This window comes from Triticum dicoccoides, chromosome 4A (assembly GCF_002162155.2).
Source record: "Triticum dicoccoides isolate Atlit2015 ecotype Zavitan chromosome 4A, WEW_v2.0, whole genome shotgun sequence".
NCBI classification, from domain to species: domain Eukaryota; kingdom Viridiplantae; phylum Streptophyta; class Magnoliopsida; order Poales; family Poaceae; genus Triticum; species Triticum dicoccoides.
Genome location: NC_041386.1, coordinates 233975029 through 233999770, shown reverse-complemented (window position 1 = coordinate 233999770; position 24742 = coordinate 233975029).

The following is a 24742-nucleotide window of genomic DNA, read 5'->3' as shown; positions in this document are numbered from 1 at the left end:
AGCCCGCGGCCGCCGCTGACCTCGCCGGCGGCTTAACGCCGGTGGGTTGACCCCACTGACCGAGTTGACCTTGGGTGGGCCTAGTTTGACCCCTCTGGGTCAATGACAAATGGGACCTGCCTGCTAATTAAGTTAGGATTAGGACTAACTAAATTAGTTGGGCTAATCACTGACAGTGGGCCCAGTGGTTGTTAAGTTGATTAGTTAGATTTAATTAACCCTGTTAGTTAATTGTGTCACTGACCAGTGGACCCCACTGGTCAGATTTGACCCGGACCGGGACAGTTGACCTGCTGACGTCACGGTGATGTAGTGCTGACGCCATAACTCATTTTATGGATTAAAAATAATTTAGAAAATTCCAAAAATTAGTATAAACCTCTAAAATTCATAGAAATTCAACCGTAACTCCAAATGAAATAAGTTATATATGAAAAATGATCAGAAAAATCCAAGGAATCTGAATATGGCATTTCCATGCATGTTTGAACAACTTAACCTCACTGTCTAGTCCAAAACATGATAATGCACTATTTGAATTCATAGCTTGAATTTGAATTTGAACTTGTTGCTAGTTGCATTAGCTCAATCAACAGGATATTGCCATGTCATGATCATGCATCATATTGTTGCATCGCATTGATTGTGTTCTTCCTTGTTTGCCGGTAAATGTCCCCTCTCGGTAGACGCTGCTCTGACGCTGTGATCGTTGACACTGATGAAGACTCAATGTTATCTTCAGAAGTGTCAGGCAAGCAAAAACCCCTTGTTCATTCCGATACAATCCCACTCTCTCGCTCCGGTTCTCTTTTGCTGCATTAGGACAACAACGATTCATCTGTTACTTGCTGCGGTAGTTGAACCCCTTATCCTCTACATGACCTGTCATTGCCACAGTAAATAGATGAAACCCACTAGCATGAGTAGGAGTTGTTTGAGCCCTGATGTGCCTACTCATTCATGCTTGTTTGTCATGCCTGCTATTGCATAGAGTTGTGTCGGGTCTGATTCATCAGGGATGAATCAGAGGTGTGTGAACATGTCCTACTGTGTGGGAGCTAAGTGTGTGAACACGATTTGGTAAAGGTAGCGGTGAGAGGCCATGTAGGAGTACATGGTGGGTTGTCTCATTGCAGCCGTCCTCAGGAACAGAGTTCTGTGTCTGTGATCCATGAAAAGCTACTACCACTCATTGGGATCCTTAATTGACCCTCTCGGCTTCTTAATCACCCTAGTACTCTGTCTAGGAGTTGCAACTAGTTTCTGGTGTTTGTAGGTTATGTGTTGGTGGCCGTGCGTAGCGCTGACCCTAGGGGTGGGCTATGTTGCGGTAGATACACCGTGGCATGGTGTACCGGGCGCCCGTTTGGTGTCTCGGGAACCCTGTTCACATCGTTCGGGGCTGTATGTGGAAACCTCGGCCGGACTCCCTGCGGATGGAACCTGAATAGGCGATAAACCTGGACTAGAGACTTAGGTGTTTAGGTAGGCCGTGGCCGACACCCTCGTTGGGCTTCCGCTTGAAGGTTGCCGAGTACATATTGTGTAAACGACGGTAAGTGGTGGGAGCGTGTGTGAAGAAGTACACCCCTGCAGGGTTATCATTATCTATTCGAATAGCCGGATTCCTCGGATATGGAAACTTGGACCCCTTGCATAGTTCATAGACAATTGAAAGTGGATACTCTAAAACTCGCAAGATAAGCGTGACTGCTATGGATGGCCTTCTCGTAGGGAGACGGGAGCGGATCCATAGTGGTGTATTGGATGGTGAATATGCAGACTCGTGTGCGCCACCTCAAAAGAGTTGCTTGTAGTCGTAGTTCAGGTTAGCCACTGAGTCAAAGCTGGCTTGCTGTAGTTAAACTCCACCACCCCCTTTATTGATACCGATGTATATGTAGATAGTTCTGATGTAAGTCTTGCTGGGTACATTTGTACTCATGTTTGCCTATTTTATGTTTTGCAGAGAGACGTCAGTCTCGCTAGTAGTTCTGTGTGGACTTGGACGTTTAGCTTGATACCTCAGCTACGATCTTGTGCCCTTGGCAAGATTTGGTAGATAGTCAGGCTTCTCAGCCTTTTCCATTTGTAGATGTCTATACTCAGACATGTTAAGCATTCGCATGTGTTTTGACTTGTATGCTCTGAATGTTGGGTCATGAGACCCATGCTTGTAATATCTCGCTCCTCGGAGCCTAATGAATAAGTACTTTGAGTCATAGAGTTATGTTGTGATGCCATGTTGTATTTACACATATCGAGCATATTGTGTGTATGATTGAAATGCTTGGTATGTGTGGGATCCGACAAATCTAGTTGTTTATCCTTGGCAGCCTCTCTTATGGGGAAATGTAGTCTAGTGCTTCCTTGAGCCATAGTAGTCCGCTACACCCCGGTTCACCGGAGTCCTGCTAGCCCAGCACTACTGCTCAGGATACTTGACTGGCCGGCATGTGCTTCACTTCGTTCTTGTGTCTGTCCCTTCGGGGAAACGTCACATGGTAACATCCGGAGTCCTGCCTAGCCTGCTACAGCCCGGGTTCCCGGAGTCCTGTTAGCCTAGTGCTGCAGCCCGGATTTACACGCTGCTGACCGACATGCTCGATGTGATTCATGTATGCCTGTCCCCATAGGTTAGTGCCGCTTTGGGTTCATGACTAGCCATGTCGGCCCGGGTTCTCTGTCATATGGATGCTAGCGACACTATCATATACGTGAGCCAAAAGACGCAAACGGTCCCGGGTCATGGTAAGGCGACAACCGTGGGAATACCGTGCGTGAGGCCACAAAGTGATATGAGGTGCTACCGGCTAGATTGACGTGACTTGGAATCGGGGTCCTGACAGTGAGCCCCTTTCATTTCTTGGCAGAGAAGAAATCAAACGAGAGGGAGAGGATAGAGGAGGAAAGAGAGGAAAAACAGGGGAGAAAAGGAGACATGCGGCGACTCATCTGCTTGTCTTGGAAGGTTCGGGCGGCGGACGGGGCATCTCCGGCGGTGGCGCTCGCCTACGCGATCGAGCGGGAGGAGGCTCTCGGCCCGTGCGGGAGCTGGGAGAAGCTAGGGCTGCAGAGGCTCTCTGGGCCGTCGGATCTGAGATCCGGTGGTCCAGATAGGGTGGGAAGAGCTTGTGGTGGTTGGCTGAATCTGGATCCGAAGAGAGGTGGGAGGAGGCTGTGGAGGGGATCCCAAGAGGATTTAGGTGGAGTGGCGGCGGGATGTGACAGCTATCCTTAATTTTAGGGTTTGTGCAAAATAGACTAGAAGTGGAGTATATATACATCACAGTTTAGGTTAGGGGCTACCTCGTCCCTCCGATCGTAATCGGGCTGTCGAGAAAAATATGTTAGGAAGTCCAATAAACAAAACGGAGATGTTTTGTAGATGTTAGGGGATGATCCAGACTCGTTGGTAACGACAGAGCGGGTCGGGTTCGGGACAGCTTTCAGACGCGTGCGTGAGGAGGGCCGCGGGTTGACGAGAGAGTTTAGGTAGGACCTAACGGTATGTAGTGGACTGAGTAGAAAGTCGAGGGCTGTGGGAGAGAAGAGAGAGAGACCCGGCAGCAGTTTCCAGAGACCGAAAACGTCCGACGATAGACCAATTATAATGTCGCTATAGTTAACCGTTGGGGCATCAAACAGACTCCAAATGCGATGAAACTTGACAGGCGGTCCATCTACACTATAATAAGACCACATGCCAACTTTCAACCCATTCCAAGAACATTTTCTGGCCACTTATAAAATAATATTTCGGACGTGCCGCGGGCGCGTGCAAGGGTGTCTGGACTCAGAACGGACAACGGAAGGAACGGGGAGGCCAGGACGGATGCAAGTTTTGAAAACATGATGATGCAATGCGGATGATGACATGGCAAGATGCAACATGCAAGCAAAAGACAAGGCAACAACAGCGAATAACTAGAAGACACCTGGCGCAACGGTCTTGGGGTGTTACAACACTCCACCACTATGAGAGGATCTCGTCCCGAGATCTAGAATGGCACCGGAGGGCAAACGTAAGAGAAAGAGAAGAGGTAAAATTAAGTTGCTTCTTTGACAAATGAGTGAGACCAAATAACCTTGAAAAGGTTAAGCCATTCGAGAAAAGAAATCAACAGAGATGACGAAGCTGAAAGCACTCCGTTAGAAAAGAGGAACAAGGGAGAACAACTTCGGGCAGCACTCTGATTGAAAAGAAAAGGAATTGAATAAGAACTTGGTAAGATGAGAAGATACTTGATGAAATCACAACACACTGCCTCCGGAACTATTGAATGAATGTAACAAGGGGTAAGAAAGATCTCAGACCGCACTCTGGTTGAGAAGAGATGAAAGGCTTGATAAGGCGAAAAGAGTTTGAGCAAAAAGGACACAACACTCCGGTTAAATGGATAAACCAAGAAAAGAACACGATCCTGAAAAACGAAAAGATGGGTTGAAGAGAGCAACATCACAAAGCCTCCGGAACAAAAGTAAGATTAGAATGGAATGAACGAAGGTAAACAAGATCTTGAGGGAGCACGCTTGCAACAAATGCTAGAACGGAGTTGTTGGAAAACCAACTACAAAAAGAATAAGCTTGATATGGTCTTATGGAATACATCTCAAATTATGAGGTGACAACCTGCCACTCATGGAAAAAAATTGGATTGATAAGAACAAGGAGACGAGAAACTTATCTCACCGGAAGGATAAATGAAGAACTTGGATCATTTATAAGCACCATAATTAGCAACAATCCTTAGGGAAAGATTTAGGTGAAATATAACCCAAGATAACTCCAATGATGAGATTGATGGATTTGAAATACCTCATTCTTAACAACATGCGAATCATGACACATGAGCTCAAATTATGAAGAATGACATAATACCACCTGAAATGGTACGGTAGAAAGAATTGCACTTCGGATTGCAAGATGAAGAATGCTTGAGCTCCTCTGAAAAGAATCTCGATGAACACTTCGAGAAGGAATTAAATCCTTGATGAACCATCATGTAGAATCTCCATGAAGAACTCCGGTACAAAAGAATAACAAAAAGAAGAGAAGATGAAAACACAAGGTGAAACCTTGTAATGATTTAGATGAATCTCTGTGGTGAAGTAATTGAAAAAGGTTGGAACTCCAGGAAAAAGAGAAGATGAACAATTGACAGCGAGAATTAGTCATTGTGAATGAACTTCGAAGGAACGAATCCATCATTTGGATGAAGCAAGAATAAGAATTATGTTATGCGTATCCTTCACCAATTGAAGTTGATGACAAGCAACGGATTTGGCATACTACTTATTCTTGAAGAAAAGATTAAGATAGATATCGTGCCAACTTGGGAAAGTATTGACGAACCACTGGAAGGATTGAAACAACGTATAAATTGATAAAGAAGAGAAATCTTGAACGAACCACCATAAGAATTGAAAAATAACGAAGAAAAGATAAAGAAACACCAGGAAGAATTAGCAAATGAACAAAAATGCTTGCTAGGATTTAGATACATGAGAACGAAGAGGTCACGAGCTGATAAGAGAATACTTGAATGATGCACCGGTAAGATTGGAGAATGATAACTAACAACTGAGAATGATTAAATCTTAGATGATGGGCTTCAGATAATCAAACTGAACAGAATCTTGAATTGCTCCAGATAGGTGAAAAGAATTCTCACAATCGAAAATAATTTTGGGAGGATGGCAGCAAGCTAGAACCAAGATTCTTCAAGAGAACGGATATGATTGCAGAGAAACTCTTCTTCAGAGAATGACGATGAGAAGCACCACCATGAATTTTTGAGATACTCTGGGATGAATATTAGAAAGGTTAAACCAACGATGAAAAGAATTTGAAAGATCTTGGAGAAATACATATGACTAATGATAATTCATTCTTACGTCAAACTTTGAAAAGGATTTGAGAATCACTCTGGAAAGATTAGAAGAGTCAGGTATGATCCTGGGAAAAGACCAGTGGGTTAGGGCCCACTCAAAAGATACAATGTTGAAATGATTACTTGAAAAGGAGAATGCACCGGTTGAATTAAATGGCTTGAATGAGATACCAATCTTGAAATAGGTTGACCGAATGCAGAGTGGAAACACAAATCTTCGAGATATCTTGAACACTCCGTAACAAATGAATAGCGAGAAGTGAATGAATATGAGGAGCACCGGCATGAGAGGGTATTTGAAACGAGGAAAAAGATATGATCAATAACGCTTGAATTTAAACCATCGGAGAAGAAAAATGAGTGAAGAGTGACGAACTTGAAGCTCCGTTAGAATCTTCATGAGAATCACCGGATACGAACATTGATAGAAAAGAATGGAGAGACTTCCATCGATAACATGGATACTTGATTAAGGAATCTGAGTCCTTAAAGAAACAAGGGTGGGTGGGCGGGAAAACAAAGACAACTTGGGACGGACGAAACAAACACCATTGAGAAGAACTGAAAGGTGGTCTTGCGGATGGGGAGAAAGATGGGATCATCTCGAAGAGAAGCACACCGGTTGGAAAAAGGATTGACATGACAATATCGATTACCAAGAAGGATTAGTATTCACATAGGAGTATGAGAACACTGCCTAGGAAAGGTATGGAATCAACACTTGACATCGAAGCAACTCGAATACCACAACTCAAAACAAAAACAAAGGATTGGCTTGCAGAATAAGCCGGAACAAACATATGATAGAGATTTCGCCCGAAGTTTTCATGGTGGGGCCTACACGGGCTCGATCGTACAGCATCATCATGTACAAGGCAGTGCACACGACATAAGAAGTGTCCCCGAGACGGCATAGCCAAGGACTCTTTAAGACACAACGAGACCACTGTAAAACCAACCGTGGATAGGTGGACCACTAGACGTCGAACCCTAATTTCATATCATACATCTGTCGGAAAGATATCCTAAGAGCTACTTGAATTCCCACTCATAAACTCCCGAAACTTTCCGTTTATGCAATCAGGTGTTGGGGATACAGGGGAAGCATAATATCTCACCCAAAACTAGCAAATCCTACATCCAGCTGTATCCATCCTTCAACACATAACCAAGAAACCTTCGGAAATCATTTACCTCAACCTTCGAAAAGCATCCATTAGACGAGTTATGGCAATACTCCCGAACTCCCGCCCCAGTACTGGGTGGCATCGAGGTTATCTCACCAACAACTGCATAAAAGAGATTTTCGATGTCGGCGAAACTAAACTCAGGTATTCCAGAACTGCAACAATAAAATTGTGACGACAACACCTCGGAGCTCAACTCCCCGAGACACTGCCACAACCCCTAAATGATAGGAGGCACCAAGAACAATGTTCTCGTCACAAAACCATCAGAACGATTCCAAGATACCCGCGTGATCCTAAATTTTTTTAGTGAAATTTGAGAAGAGAAGAGTTAAAACTCTACGTCAGGATGCCTCACCAGAGCGATGAAGGGGCTGGGGAGTCAAAAGAATTCCTAAACTCTCCGATATATAATTCCTAAGTGACTCAAAACATTTTTCTAGACTCAACAACGCCAACGATTCGATCAAGCAGGGGGCTCCTAAGGTCGGGGAAGGCTCTGATTACCAACTTGAAACACCCTCGATGCGGCTATATCTCCCACGTGTCGAAGCACGACTTAGAGGCATAACCACATTGAAAGCAATGTCGCAAGTGAGGTAATCTTCGCAAACAACCCATGTAATACAAGAAGGGAAAAGAGATACATAGTTGGCTTACAATCGCCACTTCACACAATTACATGAATAAAGCATTACATCAACCAGATACAATCAAGGTCCGACTATGGAACCAAAATAAAAGAAGACTACCCCAAATGCTACACAGATCCCCGATCGTCCCAATTGGGCTCCACTACTGATCAACTGGAACGAAACAACACAAAGGACAAGATCTTCATCGAGCTCCTCCTTGAGCTTGGTTGTGTCACCTGCTCGGTAACATCGGCACCTACAAACTGGTTTTGGAAATATCTATGAGTCACGGGGACTCAACAATCTCACACCCTCGCGATCAAGACTATTTAAGCCTATGGGTAAGGTAACGGTATGATGTGGAGCTGCAGCAAGCGACTAGCATATTTGGTGGCTAACATACGCAAATGAGAGCGAGAAGAGAAGGCAAAAGCACGGTCGAGAAACTATGATCAAGAAGTGATCCTAGAACAACCTACGTCAAGCATAACTCCAACACCGTGTTCACTTCCCGGACTCCGCCAAGAAGAGACCAGCATGGTTACACACGTGGTTGATGTATTTTAATTAAGGTCAACTTTAGGTTTCTACAGCCAGACATTAACAAATTCCCATCTGCCCATAACCGCGGGCACGACTTTCGAAAGTTCAAATCCCTGTAGGGGTGTCCCAACTTAGCCCATCACAAGCTCTCATGGTCAATGAAGGATATTCCTTCTCCCAAGACAATCCGATCAGCCTCGGCATCCAGGTTACAAGACATCCTCGACAATGGTAAAACAAGTCCAGCAACACCACCCGAATGTGCCGACAAATCCTGATAGGAGATGCACATATCTCGTTCTCAGGGCACACTCAGATGAGCGCTCCATACAACTAAAACCAAACCTCGAGTTTCCCCGAGGGGGCGCTGCACAGGGCTCTAGTTTGGACCAACACTCAGAGGAGCACTGGCCCGGGGGGGGGGGGTAAAATAATGATGACCCTTGAGTCTGCAGAACCCAAGGGAAAGAAAAGGCTAGGTGGCGAATGGTAAAACCAATGTTGGGCATTGCTGGAGGAGTTTTATTCAAGGTGAACTGTCAAGGGGTTCCCATTATAACCCAACCGCGTAAGGACCGCAAAATCCTGGAACATAACACCGATATGACGGAAACTAGGGTGGCAAGAGTGGAACAAAACACTAGGCATAAGGCCGAGCCTTCCACCCTTTACCAAGTATATAGATGCATTAATTAAATAAGAGATATTGTGATATCCCAACAAAATATCCATGTTCCAACATGGAACAAGCTCCAATCTTCATCTGCAACTAACAATGCTATAAGAGGTGCTGAGCAAAGCGGTAACATAGCCAAACAACGGTTTGCTAGGACAAGGTGGGTTAGAGGCTTGGCTTAACAATATGGGAAGCATGATAAGCAAGTGGTAGGTATCGTAGCATAGGCATAGCAAAAGAGCGAGCATCTAGCAAGCAAAGATAGAAGTGATTTCGAGGGTATGGTCATCTTGCCTGAAATCCTGCAAGGAAGAAGAACGAGTCCATGAAGAAGACAAACGGACGTAGTCGAACGGGTCGTCACAAACGCGACGTTATCGGAACCATCCCGAAGAAGCAACACCAGAAAGAAGCATACACCATAGTAAACAATCATCACATAAACATGGCATGATGCACAACCAAGTATGATGCATGTCCGGTTTAATGAAGCATGACATGGCAACGTGCAACAAACAACACTACAAATTAAGTGGAGCTCAATATGCCACGTGGTTGCATATTGAAGAAAAACACCACATGACTTATTTAGTTCTCTCTCGTTAGGTACTCAACAATATTAAATGTTGGTTAGCATGGCAAGGGGTGAAGCAAATGATAACTACCTATCTAGGCAAGTTTAAATGAGGCCGGAACAACAAAACAACATTTCCGGAAAAACCTCATATGCATATATTAGGTTTGGTACTGTTCTGCCCTAAACACAATTTTAGGGTTGTTAAACATGCAAAGAAATGTCACCATGTTAAACTAGGCATTTTTCTACCCCATTTACATATAAAGTTTGTTAGGTTTGGAGCTACAGTTATTTAGTTATGAATTAAAGCATTTTAGCTTGACATAGGAGCAAATTTAAACAAACATCAATTTAAACATCTCAAACATGCATGAAAGTTGGATATTGTGAAACTAGATGAAATTCTAAACAAGTTACATATATAAATTATTTAGATCCGATGCACGGTTGTGAAGTTATTAGATGAATGATCATGAAGGGGTTTTCTGCAAAACAGAAAAGCACTGGATAAAGACTAAATCGCAGACAGGAAAAAAACACTGTATGGGCCGAAACTGGGACAAGCCCAACAGGAAAAAAACAAAAGATGGGGCGCTGCTGGGGGCGTCTCACCATGGGCCAAGGCCCAGTTCGGGTGAGAGGCCGGCAAGGGAGGCGCTGGGCCGGATCTGGCAACGGGGGGAGCGACCCAGGCGCGTGCAGTTGAAGGCAGGGCTCGAGCGGGCAAGGTCAGCGCTCGTTCAATGACGCAGCAGAAGACGGCGGCAGGGACGCAGTCAACGGCGGGGACACAGGGATTCCGGCGAGCGGCGGGATGGAGCAGAAGGGCGGATCCGACGGGCGACACGGCGGGGAGGTGGCCGGAGGAGGCGGGCCGGGAACCCTTGGGCAGGGACGCGGGGAGGTCGTCCATGGCGTTTGCCTCCTGTTCGTGACAGAGGAAGAGATAAAGCAACATGAGAGAGATAGAGAAGAACCAGAAGGAGGGAGATAGAACGGGAAGGAGAGGGGCAACGAGGACGACCTGCGGTGTCTGGACAGCGAGGTAGGAGACGAGAAGGAGAGGGCACACAGCGGCTTCGGTCGCCGGCGGCCACGGCATCAGGGCGCGAGCCCCTTTTGTTTCCTGGCAGAGAAGAAATCAAACGAGAGGGAGAGGTTGGAGGAGGAAAGAGAGGAAAAACAGGGGAGAAAAGGAGACATGCGGCGACTCATCTGCTCGTCTTGGAAGGTTCGGGCGGCGGATGGGGCATCTCCGGCGGTGGCGCTCACCAACACGATCGAGCGGGAGGAGGCTCTTGGCCCGTGCGGGAGCTGGGAGAAGCTGGGGCTGCAGAGGCTCTCTAGGCCGTCGGATCTGAGATCCGGTGGTCCAGATCGGGTGGGAAGAGCTTGTGGTGGTTGGCTGAATCTCGATCCGAAGAGAGGTGGGAGGAGGCTGTGGAGGGGATCCCGAGAGGATTTAGGTGGAGTGGCGGCGGGATGGGACAACTCTCCTTGATTTTAGGGTTTGTCCAAAATAGACTAGAAGTGGAGTATATATACATCACAGTTTAGGTTAGGGGCTACCTCGTCCCTCCGATCGTAACCGGGCGGTCGAGAAAAATATGTTAGGAAATCCAATAAACAAAATGGAGATGTTTTGTATATGTTAGGGGATGGTCTAGACCCGTTGGTAACGACAGAGTGGGTCGGGTTCGGGACAGCTTTCGGACGCGTGTGCGAGGAGGGCCGCGGGTTGACGAGAGAGTTTAGGTAGGACCTTACGGTATGTAGTGGACTGATTAGAAAGTCGAGGGCTGCGGGAGAGAAGAGAGAGAGACCCAGCAGTAGTTTCCGGAGACCGAAAACGTCCGACAATAGACCGACTATAATGTTGCTATAGTTAACCGTTGGGGCGTCAAACGGACTCCAAATGCGATGAAACTTGACAGGCGGTCTATCTACACTATAATAAGACCACACGCCAACTTTCAATTCATTCCGAGAACATTTTTTGGCCACTTATAAAATAATATTTCGGGCGTGCCGCGGGCGCGTGCAACGGTGTCTGGACTCAAAACGGACAACAGAAGGAACGGGGAGGCCGGGACAGATGCATGTTTTGAAAACATGATGATGCAATGCGTATGATGACATGGTAAGATGCAACATGCAAGCAAAAGACAAGGCAACAACAACGAATAACTAGAAGACACCTGGCGCAACGGTCTCGAGGCGTTACACGACTGTCCGCTGATATGTCTCCAACGTATCTATAATTTTTGATTGCTCCATGCTATGTTATCTACTGTTTTGGGCAATATTGGGCTTTATTATCCACTTTTATATTATTTTTGGGACTAACCTATTAACCGGAGGCCCAGCCCAGAATTGCTGTTTTTTTTGCCTAGTTCAGTGTTTCGAAGAAAAGGAATATCAAATGGAGTCGAAACGGAACGAAATCAACTGGAGAAGTTATTTTTGGAAGGGAAGCTACCGGATGGACTTGGACCCCACGTCAGGAGCCAAGGGAGGTGCTCACGAGGGTGGGGGCGCCCCCCCTAGGGCGCGCCCCTGCCTCGTGGGCCCCCCGAAGCTCCACCGACGTACTTCCTGCACCCATATATACTCACGTACCCTAAAACTTCCAGAACAGACAATAGATCGGGAGTTCCACCGCCAGAAGCCTCCGTAGCCACTGAAAGCCAATCGAGACCCGTTCTGGCACCCTGCCGAAGGGGGAAATCCCTCTCCGAAGGCCATCTTCATCATCCCAGCGCTCTCCATGACGAGGAGGGAGTAGTTCTCCCTCGGGGCTGAGGGTATGTACTAGTAGCTATGTGTTTGATCTCTCTCTCATGTTCTTGAGATGATACGATCTTGATGTATCACGAGCTTTGCTATTATATTTGGATCCTATGATGTTTCTTACCCACTCTACTATCTTGTAATGAATTGAGTTTCCCCTTTGAAGTTATCTTATTGGATTGAGTCTTTAAAGATTTGAGAACACTTGATGTATGTCTTGCCATGCGTATCTATGGTGACAATGGGATACCACGTGATTCACTTGATGTATGTTTTGGTGATCAACTTGCGGGTTCCGCCCATGAACCTATGCATAGGGGTTGGCACACGTTTTCGTCGTGATTCTCCGGAAGAAACTTTGGGGCACTCTTTGAGGTTGTATGTCTTGGTTGAATAGATGAATCTCAGATTGTGTGATGCATATCGTATAATCATACCCATGGATACTTGAGGTGACATTGGAGTATCTAGGTGACATTAGGGTTTTGGTTGATTTGTGTCTTAAGGTGTTATTCTAGTACGAACTCTTGGGCTGTTTGTGACACTTATAGGAATAGCCCAACGGATTGATTGGAAAGAATAACTTTGAGGTGGTTTCGTACCCTACCATAATCTCTTCGTTTGTTCTCCGCTATTAGTGACTTTGGAGTGACTCTTTGTTGCATGTTGAGGGATAGTTATGTGATCCAATTATGTTAGTATTGTTCAGGGAACTTGCACTAGCGAAAGTATGAACCCTAGGTCTTATTTCCATGCATTGCAATACCGTTTACACTCACTTTTACCATTAGTTACCTTGTTGTTTTTATAATTTCAGATTACAAATACCTTTCTCTATCATCCATATACCACTTGTATCACCATCTCTTCGCCGAACTAGTGCACCTATACAATTTACCATTGTATTGGGTGTGTTGGGGACACAAGAGACTCTTTGTTATTTGGTTGCAGGGTTGCTTGAGAGAGATCATCTTCATCCTACGCCTCTTACAGATTGATAAACCTTAGGTCATCCACCTGAGGGAAATTTGCTACTGTCCTACAAACCTCTGCACTTGGAGGCCCAACAACATCTACAAGAAGAAGGTTGTGTAGTAGACATCAAGCTCTTTTCTGGCGCCGTTGCCGGGGAGGTGAGTGCTTGAAGGTATATCTTTAGATCTTGCAATCGAGTCTTTTAGTTTCTTGTTTTATCACTACTTTAGTTTATAAAAGAAAACTATAAAAATGGAATTAAGGATGCCTCATGTGCTTCATCTTTTTAGTGTCTTTCGTGAGAATAAGGATTCCGATAATTGTGCTCAAGTGCTAGAAGAAGAATGCATTAGAATGTTTGGCACTAAATATTTAAATGATGAGCATGATTGCAATGTTGTTAGTATGAATTCCTTGAATACCTATGATGCTAATGATATGCAAAGCCACAAGCTTGGGGAAGCTATGTATGATGAAGATGATATTTTCTGTCCCCCAAGCTTTGATGAGCAAATTTATTATGATGAAAGCATGCCACCTATCTATGATGATTATTGTGATGACACATATGCTTTAAAGAATAATTATAACAATGAAACTTGTCATCTTGATTTCAATTTTCAATCCCATGATAGTTATTTTGTTCAGTTTGCTCCCACTATTATTCATGAGAAGAAGTTTGCTTATGTGGAGAGTAGTAAATTTTCTATGCTTGTAGATCATGAAAAGAATGGTTTAGGTGCTGGTTATATTGTTTAATTCATTCATGATGCTACTGAAAATTATTATGAGGGAGGAACATATACTCGTAGGAATTGCAATAATACCAAGTTTCCTCTCTATGTGCTTAAAGTTTTGAAGTTATGTTTGTTTTGCATTCCTATGCTAGTTGATTCTTGTTCCCACAAGTTGTTTGATCACAAAATCCCTATGCATAGGAAGTGGGTTAGGCTTAAATGTGTTACTTATATTCTTCATGGTGCTCTCTTTATGTTTCAATTCTTATCTTTTTTGTAAGCATCGTTGAAATCATCATGCCTAGCTAGGGGCGTCAAACGATAGCGCTTGTTGGGAGGCAACCGAATTTTATTTTTGTTCCTTGCCTTTTGTTCCTGTTTAGTAATAAATAATTCATCTAGCCTCTGTTTAGATGTGGTTTTATGGTTTTAATTAGTGTTTGTGCCAAGTGGAACCTTTGGGAAGACTTGGGGAAAGTCTTGTTGATCATGCTGTAAAAAACAGAAAATTTAGCGCTCACGAGAATTGCTGCCATTTTTATTTGAAGAGTGCTATTTAGTTAATTATTTTTGAATATGATTAATAGATAAATTACTCACGTCCAGAAATTTATTTTAGAATTTTATGAGTTCCAGAAGTATACGTTTGATCCAGATTACTACAGACTGTTCTGTTTTTGACAGATTCTGTTTTTCATGTGTTGTTTACTTATTTTGATGAATCTATGGCTAGTAAAAGAGTTTATAAACCATAGAGAAGTTGGAATACAGTAGGTTTAACACCAATATAAATAAATAATGAGTTCATTACAGTACTTTGAAGTGGTGATTTATTTTCTTATACTAACGGAGCTTATGAGTTTTCTGTTAAGTTTTGTGTTGTGAAGTTTTCAAGTTTTGGGTAAAGATTTGGTGGATTATGGAACAAGGAGTGGCAAGAGCCTAAGCTTGGGGATGACCATGGCACCCCCAAGATAATCTAAGGACACCTAAAATCCAAAGCTTGGGGATGCCCCGGAAGGCATCCCCTCTTTCATCTTCGTTCATCGGTAACTTTACTTGGAGCTATATTTTTATTCACCACATGATATGTGTTTTGCTTGGAGCGTCAATTTATTTTGTTAAGATTTTATTGCTGTTATTTAGAACAATGTTTTGCATCTTTTATTTCAATAAAAGTGGCATTGATAGCCTTTACTATGCCTATTCTAGAAGTCCACATGTTGCTGTTTGAAAACAGAAAGTTTACCGCTGTTGCAATAATTCCCTAGAAAATTAAGAATGTGATAAAATGTTGAAACCTTTTTCATATTAAGATCTGATAAATTTACTACAGTGGTATTTTTCTTTCATATTTTTTGGAGCTAGGTAAGTATGGATGTTGCTGCATTCTTTACAGACTATGCTGTTTAGGCATATTGCTGTTATGTTTGCATTGCTTGCATATATTTGCTTCTTTAATGATTCTATTTGAGGATAGGACTATTAAATATACAGAGGCATTTAGTATTCAATGTTGAATAATAATTTTAGTGATTTTCTACAGTAGAGTATGATAAGGTTTTTGCAATGGTTTATACTAACTTATCTCACGAGTCCTTGTTGAGTTTTGTGTGGATGAAGCTTTTGAGATTTAGGGAGACCGTGATATGAGAGGAATTAATGAGACACAAAAGTTCAAGCTTCGGGATGCCCAAGGCACCCCAAGATAATATTTCAAGAATCCTCAAGCATCTATGCTTGGGGATGCCCCGGTTGGCATCCCACCTTTCTTCTTTAACAACTATCGGTTAGTTTCGGTTGATCCTAAGTTTTTGCTTCTTCACATGATGTTTACCATTCTTAGAATGTCATTTTATTTTGCGTTGCTTGCTGTTTGAATAAAATACCAAGATCTGAAATTCTTAAATGTTAGAGAGTCTTCACATAGTTGCATAATTATTCAACTACTCATTGATCTTCACTTATATCTTTCGGAGTAGTTTGTCATTTGCTCTAGTGCTTCACTTATATCTTTTATAGCATGGTGGTAGTTTTATTTTGAATAAATAGATGAACTCTCATACTTCACTTAGATTATTTTGAGAGTCTTAATAGCATGGTAATTTTCTTAAAATCCTAATATGCTAGGTATTCAAGAATAATAAAACTTTCTTATGAGTGTGTTGAATACTAAGAGAAGTTTGATGCTTGATGATTGTTTTGAGATATGGAGGTAATAATATCAAAGTCGTGCTAGTTGAGTAGTTGTGAAATTGAGAAATGCTTATGTTGAAGTTTGCAAGTCCCGTAGCATGCACGTATGGTAAACGTTATGTAACAAATTTGAAACATGAGGTGTTATTTGATTGTTCTCCTTATGAGTGGCGGTCGGGGACAAGCGATGGTCTTTTCCTACCAATCTATACCCCTAGGAGCATGCACGTAGTGCCGAGGTTTTTGATGACTTGTAGATTTTTGCAATAAGTATGTGAGTTCTTTATGACTAATGTTGAGTCCATGGATTATACGCACTCTCACCCTTCCTTCCTTGCTAGCCTCTTCGGTACCGTGCATTGCCCTTTCTCACATTGAGAGTTGGTGCAAACTTTTCCGGTGCATCCAAACCCCTGATATGATACGCTCTGTCACACCTTATATCTTCCTCAAAACAGCCACCATACCTATCTATTATGGCATTTCCATAGCCATTCCGAGATATATTGCCATGCAACTTTCCATCATTCCGTTCATCACGACACATTCATCATTGTCATATTGCTTAGCATGATCATGTAGTTGACATAGTATTTGTGGCAAAGCCACCGTTCATAATTTTTCATACATGTCACGCTTGATTCATCGCAATCCTGGTACACCGCCGGAGGCATTCATATAGAGTCATCTTTGTTCTAGTATCGAGTTGTAATCATTCAGTTGCAAATAAATATAAGTGTGATGATCATCATTATTAGAGCATTGTCCCAAGTGAGGAATAAAGAAATAGAAAGGCCATAAAAAAAGGAGAAGGCCCAAAAAAGGAGAAAGGCCATAAAAAAGAGAAGGCCCAAAAAATGAGAGAAAAAGAGAAAAGGGACTATGTTACTATCCCTTTACCACACTTGTGCTTCAAAGTAGCACCATGATCTTCATAGTAGAGAGTCTCTTGTTTTGTCACTTTCATATACTAGTGGGAATTTTTCATTATAGAACTTGGCTTGTATGTTCCAACAATGGGCCTCCTCAAGTGCCCCTAGGTCTTCGTGAGCAAGCAAGTTGGATGCACACCCACTAGTTTCTTTTGTTGAGCTTTCATACATTTATAGCTCTAGTGCATCCGTTGCATGGCAATCCCTACTCCTTGCATTAACATCAATCGGTGGGCATCTCCATAGCCCATTGATTAGCCTCATTGATGCGAGACTTTCTTCCTTTTTTGTCTTCTCCACATAACCCCCCTCATTATATTCTATTCCACCCATAGTGCTGTATCCATGGCTCGTGCTCATGTATTGCGTGAAGGTTTATGAGTTTGAGATTACTAAAGTATGAAACAATTGCTTGGCTTGTCATCGGGGTTGTGCATGATGAGAGTATTCTTGTGTGACGAAAATGGAGCATGACTAAACTATATGATTTTGTAGGGATGAACTTTCTTTGGCCATGTTATTTTGAGAAGACACAATTTCTTAGTTAGTATGCTTGAAGTATTATCATTTTTATGTCAATATGAAATTTTGTCTTGAATCTTTCGGATCTGAATATTCATACCACAATTAAGAAGAATTACATTGAAATTATGCCAAGTAGCACTCCACATCAAAAATTCTGTTTTTATCATTTACCTACTCGAGGACGAGCAGGAATTAAGCTTGGGGATGCTTGATACGTCTCCAACATATCTATAATTTTTGATTGCTCCATGCTATGTTATCTACTGTTCTGGGCAATATTGGGATTTATTATCCACTTTTATATTATTTTTGGGACTAACCTATTAACCGGAGGCCCAGCCCAGAATTGCTATTTTTTTGCCTATTTCAGTGTTTCGAAGAAAGGGAATATCAAACGGAGTCAAAACAGAACGAAATCAACTGGAGAAGTTATTTTTGGAAGGAAAGCTACCTGATGGACTTGGACCCCACGTCAAGAGCCAAGGGAGGTGCTCACGAGGGTGGGGGGTGCCCCCCTAGGGATCACCCCCCTGCCTCGTGGGGCCCCCGAAGCTCCACCGACGTACTTCCTGCACCCATATATACTCACGTACCCTAAAACTTCCAGAACAGACAATAGATCGGGAGTTCCGCCTCCAGAAGCCTCCGTAGCCACTGAAAGCCAATCTAGGCCCGTTCTGGCACCCTGCCGGAGGGGCAATCCCTCTCCGGTGGCCATCTTCATCATCCCGGTGCTCTCCATGACGAGGAGGGAGTAGTTCTCCCTCGGGGCTGAGGGTATGTACCAGTAGCTATGTGTTTGATCTCTCTCTCGTGTTCTTGAGATGATACGATCTTGATGTATCTCAAGCTTTGCTATTATATTTGGATCCTATGATGTTTCTTCCCCCCTCTACACTCTTGTAATGAATTGAGTTTCCCCTTTGAAGTTATCTTATCGGATTGAGTCTTTAAAGATTTGAGAACACCTGATGTATGTCTTGCTGTGCGTATCTGTGGTGACAATGGGATACCACGTGATTCACTTGATGTATATTTTGGTGATCAACTTGCGGGTTCCGCCCATGAATCTATGCATAGCGGTTGGCACACATTTTAATCGTTATTCTCTGGTAGAAACTTTGGGGCACTCTTTGAGGTTCTGTGTGTTGGTTGAATAGATGAATCTGAGATTGTGTGATGCATATCGTATAATCATACCCACGGATACTTGAGCTGACATTGGAGTATCTAGGTGACATAAAGGTTTTGGTTGATTTGTGTCTTAAGGTGTTATTCTAGCACGAACTCTAGGGCTGTTTGTGACACTTATAGGAATAGCCCAACGGGTTGATTGGAAAGAATAACTTTGAGGTGGTTTCGTACCCTACCATAATCTCTTTGTTTGTTCTCCGCTATTAGTGACTTTGGAGTGACTCTTTGTTGCATGTTGAGGGATAGTTATGTGATCCAATTATGTTAGTATTGTTGAGGAAACTTGCACGAGCGAAAGTACGAACCCTAGGCCTTATTTCCACACATTGCAATACCGTTTACGCTCACTTTTACCATTAGTTACCTTGCTGTTTTTGTAATTTTAGATTACAAATACCTTTATCTATCATCCATATACCACTTGTATCACCATCTCTTCGCCGAACTAGTGCACCTATACAATTTACCATTGTATTGGGTGTGTTGGGGACACAAGAGACTCTTTGTTATTTGGTTGCAGGGTTGTTTGAGAGAGACCATCTTCATCCTACGCCTCCTACGGATTGATAAACCTTAGGTCATCCACTTGAGGGAAATTTGCTACTGTCCTACAAACCTCTGCACTTGGAGGCCCAACAACGTCTACAAGAAGAAGGTTGTGTAGTAGACATCATCCGCATCAGGGCCTATATAAGTAGAACTAGACACCATAGTAGAGAAGGGACCTTATAACCAACTGATTGGAGACGGATCCAAGATCATCTCACCCACACAAGTTCACCAGGCACAAGAACACCTCAATCTCAGGTGGCTGTTCTTCCACTTGTACTGTTCATCATCAGCCCAAGAGGCAATCCACCACCAGCACACTAGAGTTGGGTATTAAACCACAACGGTGGCCCGAACCAGTATAAATCTTATGTCTTTGTCTTGTGAGTTCGTGTAGTTTGTCAGCGAGATCTTAGAGAGCTAGGGCGTGGATCGATAGGGAGAAAGCCTTCGCGTGCTCCCCAGTGTTCGAACCTTGATGGTTTTGCCGGAACCCGTGATCCGACAAGGCCCATGAATATATAGGCTTGTCGCCTAATACGTCTGCAACGTATCTATAATTTTTTATTGTTCCATGCTATTATATTATCAACCTTGGATGTTTTATACGCATTTATATGCTATTTTATATGATTTTTGGGACTAACCTATTAACCTAGAGCCTAGTGCCAGTTTCTGTTTTTTCCTTGTTTTTGAGTTTTATAGAAAAGGAATACCAAATGGAGTCCAATTGACGTGCCAATTTTTGATGATTTTTTATGGACCAAATGAAGACCCCGGAGTAAAATAGTTGGGCCAGGAGAGTCTCGGACTGCCCACGAGGGTGGGGGGCGCACCCACCCGCCTGGGCATGGGCCCCTGCCTCGAGGACAACCCGAAGACCCCCCTGACGTGAGACCTACGCCAAAAAATCCTATAAATACTGAAACCTCCAGAAAGCACAATAGATCGGGAGTTCCGCCGCCAGAAGCCTCCGTAGCCACCGAAAACCAATCTAGGCCCGTTTCGGCACCCTGCCGGATGGGGCAATCCCTCTCTGGTGGCCATCTTCATCATCCCAGTGCTCTCCATGATGAGGAGGGAGTAGTTCTCCCTCGGGGCTGAGGGTATGTACCAGTAGCTATGTGTTTGATCTCTCTCTCTCTCTATTAGTGACTTTGGAGTGACTCTTTGTTGCATGTTGAGGGATAGTTATGTGATCCAATTATGTTATTATTGTTGAGAGAACTTGCACTAGTGAAATTATGAACCATGGGCCTTGTTTCAATGCATTGCAATACCGTTTACGCTCACTTTTATCATTAGTTACCTTTCTGTCTTTATATTTTCAGATTACAAAAACCTATATCTACTATCCATATACCACTTGTATCACCATCTCTTCGCCAAACTAGTGCACCTATGCAATTTACCATTGTATTGGGTGTGTTGGGACACAAGAGACTCTTTGTTATTTGGTTGCAGGGTTGCTTGAGAGAGACCATCTTCACCCTACGCCTCCTACGGAATGATAAACCTTAGGTCATCCACTTGAGGGAAATTTGCTACTGTCCTACAAACCTCTCCACTTGGAGTCCCAACAACGTCTACAAGAAGAAGGTTGTGTAGTAGACATCATCGCCGATAACCACGCGAGGGAGTGTACCGTTCGAAGGCAACCACTACATGCATATGTATGGAGGTGATGCGTGCATGCATGTTTGAATACCATTTCACAGCATTGATGTGGCGTGTGCGTCAAAAATCCTACACTAGCTCCCCACATAGAGCGAGATCAGTTCATGAAGTGTCGTTGTACTAGCCACTTTGACTCGATGGGAGGGATTCATGCATACACATGCATGTCTATGTGCTCAAATTGTATCATGCATGTCATCCCAGAGCATGACCTATATATATATATACCGTATTACAAGAAAAAAAATAATCCCCTCCAAAGTCAAATTAACCTCTCTTGTTGTCAGGGCAAAAGTAGTGATGGACCAAGCGGGCCCACAGATGGAAAGCATCGATATCACTGATAACCGCTTAAGTGGGTGTGAGAGGACAACCACCACTACTTTTCATGTGGGCCAAACATATATATATGTTGAATACCCAAAATGCACAACTTTGATGTGCCACATGTCTCCAACGTATCTATAATTTTTGATTGTTCCATGCTATTATATTATCAACCTTGGATGTTTTATACGCATTTATATGCTATTTTATATGATTTTCGGGACTAACCTATTAACCTAGAGCCCAGTGCCAGTTTCTGTGTTTTCCTTGTTTTTGAGTTTTACAGAAAAGGAATACAAAACAGAGTCCAATTAACGTGCCAATTTTTGAGGATTTTTTATGGACCAAAAGAAGACCCCGGAGTAAAAGAGTTGGGCTAGGAGTGTCCCGGGCTGCCCACGAGGGTGGGGGCGCGCCCACCCCCCTGGGCGTGGGCCCCTGCCTCGTGGACATCCTGGAGACCCCCCCTGACGTGACACCTACACCAAAAAATCCTATAAATACTGAAACCTCCAGAAAGCACAATAGATCGAGAGTTCCTCCGCCAGAAGCCTCTGTAGCCATCGAAAACCAATCTAGACCCATTCCGGCACCCTGCCGGAGGGGGAAATCCCTCTTCGGTGGCCATCTTCATCATCCCGACGCTCTCCATGACGAGGAGGGAGTAGTTCTCCCTCGGGGCTGAGGGTACATACCAGTAGCTATGTGTTTGATCTCTCTCTCTCTCTCTCGTGTTCTTCAGGTGGTACGATCTTGTTGTATCGCGAGCTTTGCTATTATGTTTGGATCCTATAATGTTTCTCCCCCTCTACTCTCTTGTAATGGATTGAGTTTTCCCTTTGAACTTATCTTATCGGATTGAGTCTTTAAGGACTTGAGAACACTTGATGTATGTCTTGCATGGGATACCCATGGTGACAATGGGGGTATTCTATTGATCTACTTGATGTATGTTTTGGTGATGAACTTGCAGGTTCTGTGACCTCGGGAATCTATGCATAGGGGTTGGCACACGTTTTTTGTCTTGACCCTCCGGTAGAATCTTTGGGGCACTCTTTGAAGTTCTATGTGTTGGTTGAATAGATAAATCTGAGATTGTGTGATGAATATTGTATAATCATACCCACGGATACTTGAGGTGACATTGTAATATCTAGGTGACATTAGGGTTTTGGTAGATTTGTGTCTTAAGGTGTTATTCTGGTACGAACTCTAGGGCTGTTTGTGACACTTATAGGAATAGCGCAACGGATTGTTTGGAAAGAATAACTTTGATGTGGTTTCGTACCCTACCATAATCTCTTCGTTTGTTCTCTGCTATTAGTGACTTTGGAGTGATTCTTTGTTACATGTTGAGGGATAGTTATGTGATCCAATTATGTTACTATTGTTGAGGGAACTTGCACTAGTGAAAGTACGAACCCTAGGCCTTGTTTCAACGCATTGCAATACCGTTTACGCTCACTTTTATCATTAGTTACCTTGCTGTTTTTATATTTTCAGATTACAAAAACCTATATCTACTATCCATATACCACTTGTATCACCATCTCTTCGCCAAACTAGTGCACCTATGCAATTTACCATTGTATTGGGTGTGTTGGGACACAAGAGACTCTTTGTTATTTGGTTGCAGGGTTGCTTGAGAGAGACCATCTTCATCCTACGCCTCCTACGGAATGATAAACCTTATGTCATCCACTTGAGGGAAATTTGTTACTGTCCTACAAACCTCTCCACTTGGAGGCCCAACAACGTCTACAAGAAGAAGGTTGTGTAGTAGACATCATTGCCGATAACCACGCGAGGGAGTGTACCGTTCGAAGGCAACCACTACATGCATATGTATGGAGGTGATGCGTGCATGCATGTTTGAATACCATTTCACAGCATTGATGTGGCGTGTGCGTCAAAAATCCTACACTAGCTCCCCACATAGAGCGAGATCAGTTTATGAAGTGTCGTTGTACTAACCACTTTGACTCGATGGGAGGGATTCATGCATACACATGCATGTCTATGTGCTCAAATTGTATCATGCATGTCATCCCAGAGCATGACCTATATATATATACCGTATTACAAGAAAAAAATAATAATCCCCTCCAAAGTCAAATTAACCTCTCTTGTTGTCAGGCAAAAAGTAGTGATGGACCAAGCGGGCCCACAGATGGAAAGCATCGATATCACTGATAACCGCTTAAGTGGGTGTGAGAGGACAACCACCACTACTTTTCATGTGGGCCAAACATATATATATGTTGAATACCCAAAATGCATAACTTTGATGTGCCACATGCCTCAAAAACCATAAACCATGCACCCACGCAGATGGAGGTTCATGAAGCATACTACATATGATGGTCCCCTTCCACCCTCTTCACCGCATACTATATGCTCCTGCCGTAATATGTAAAACCCAAAAGAATCCTCATCGATGGTGAAATTAAGTAACCTGTCCCGATGTAGGTCAAAGTGATGCATGCATGCATCGACGATGGCCTCATGGGCCCATAGATGGAACCCTCACACATGATTGTCCTAGCTAGGATAACCACCACGTGCATGCATGTGGCCCAAAGAGATGTTGTGTGATGTTTGAATAGCCAATTTCACAATTTTGATGTGGCACGTGTCTCGGAAACCAAAAAGTCTCGACACTGAGTGAGGTGTACTTGTTCACGGACGCGTATGTATAGTATACATGCTAGTCTCCTCCCACCTCTTCGACGCGTACTATATACCACCATAACACAAACAAAAAAGATTCTACCTTGCTGGTCAAATTAACCTCACTGCCGGCTGTTCGTCAAAGTGATGGATGACGACCTCACGGGCCCACAGAAAAGTCACATGCGAGTATCGAGTGTTGTGTAGGACAACCATCGAGTACATGTGGCCAAAACATGCATGTATGAAAGGATTGTGTAATGTTTTAAATAAAGATTTCACAACTCTAATGTGGCATCGGCCAACCCACACAGTGGCTCACAACTCGTAGTGTACTGCGAGCCACCCGCCACCCCCAGGCGCACACACCCACACACACACCGCAAATCCACCGCAACTACGATGCATGTTAAATTAATTATCCCGCGGTGAACATATGTTACCAAAGGAGGGACGTTTTAATTTTGAAAAAATCACAGAGATCATTAAGGCGTTTTTGTACGTTAATTGATTGATTTTTGTACGGGTATAATGTGAAAAAAATCAAATTTGAGCTACATGCACACATGACAGTGCACCTAAATGGATTGCAAAAACACATGTGTCACACTAGGTGCATGTTTACTCCCCGTGCAACAAATTTCAAACATTGAGAATC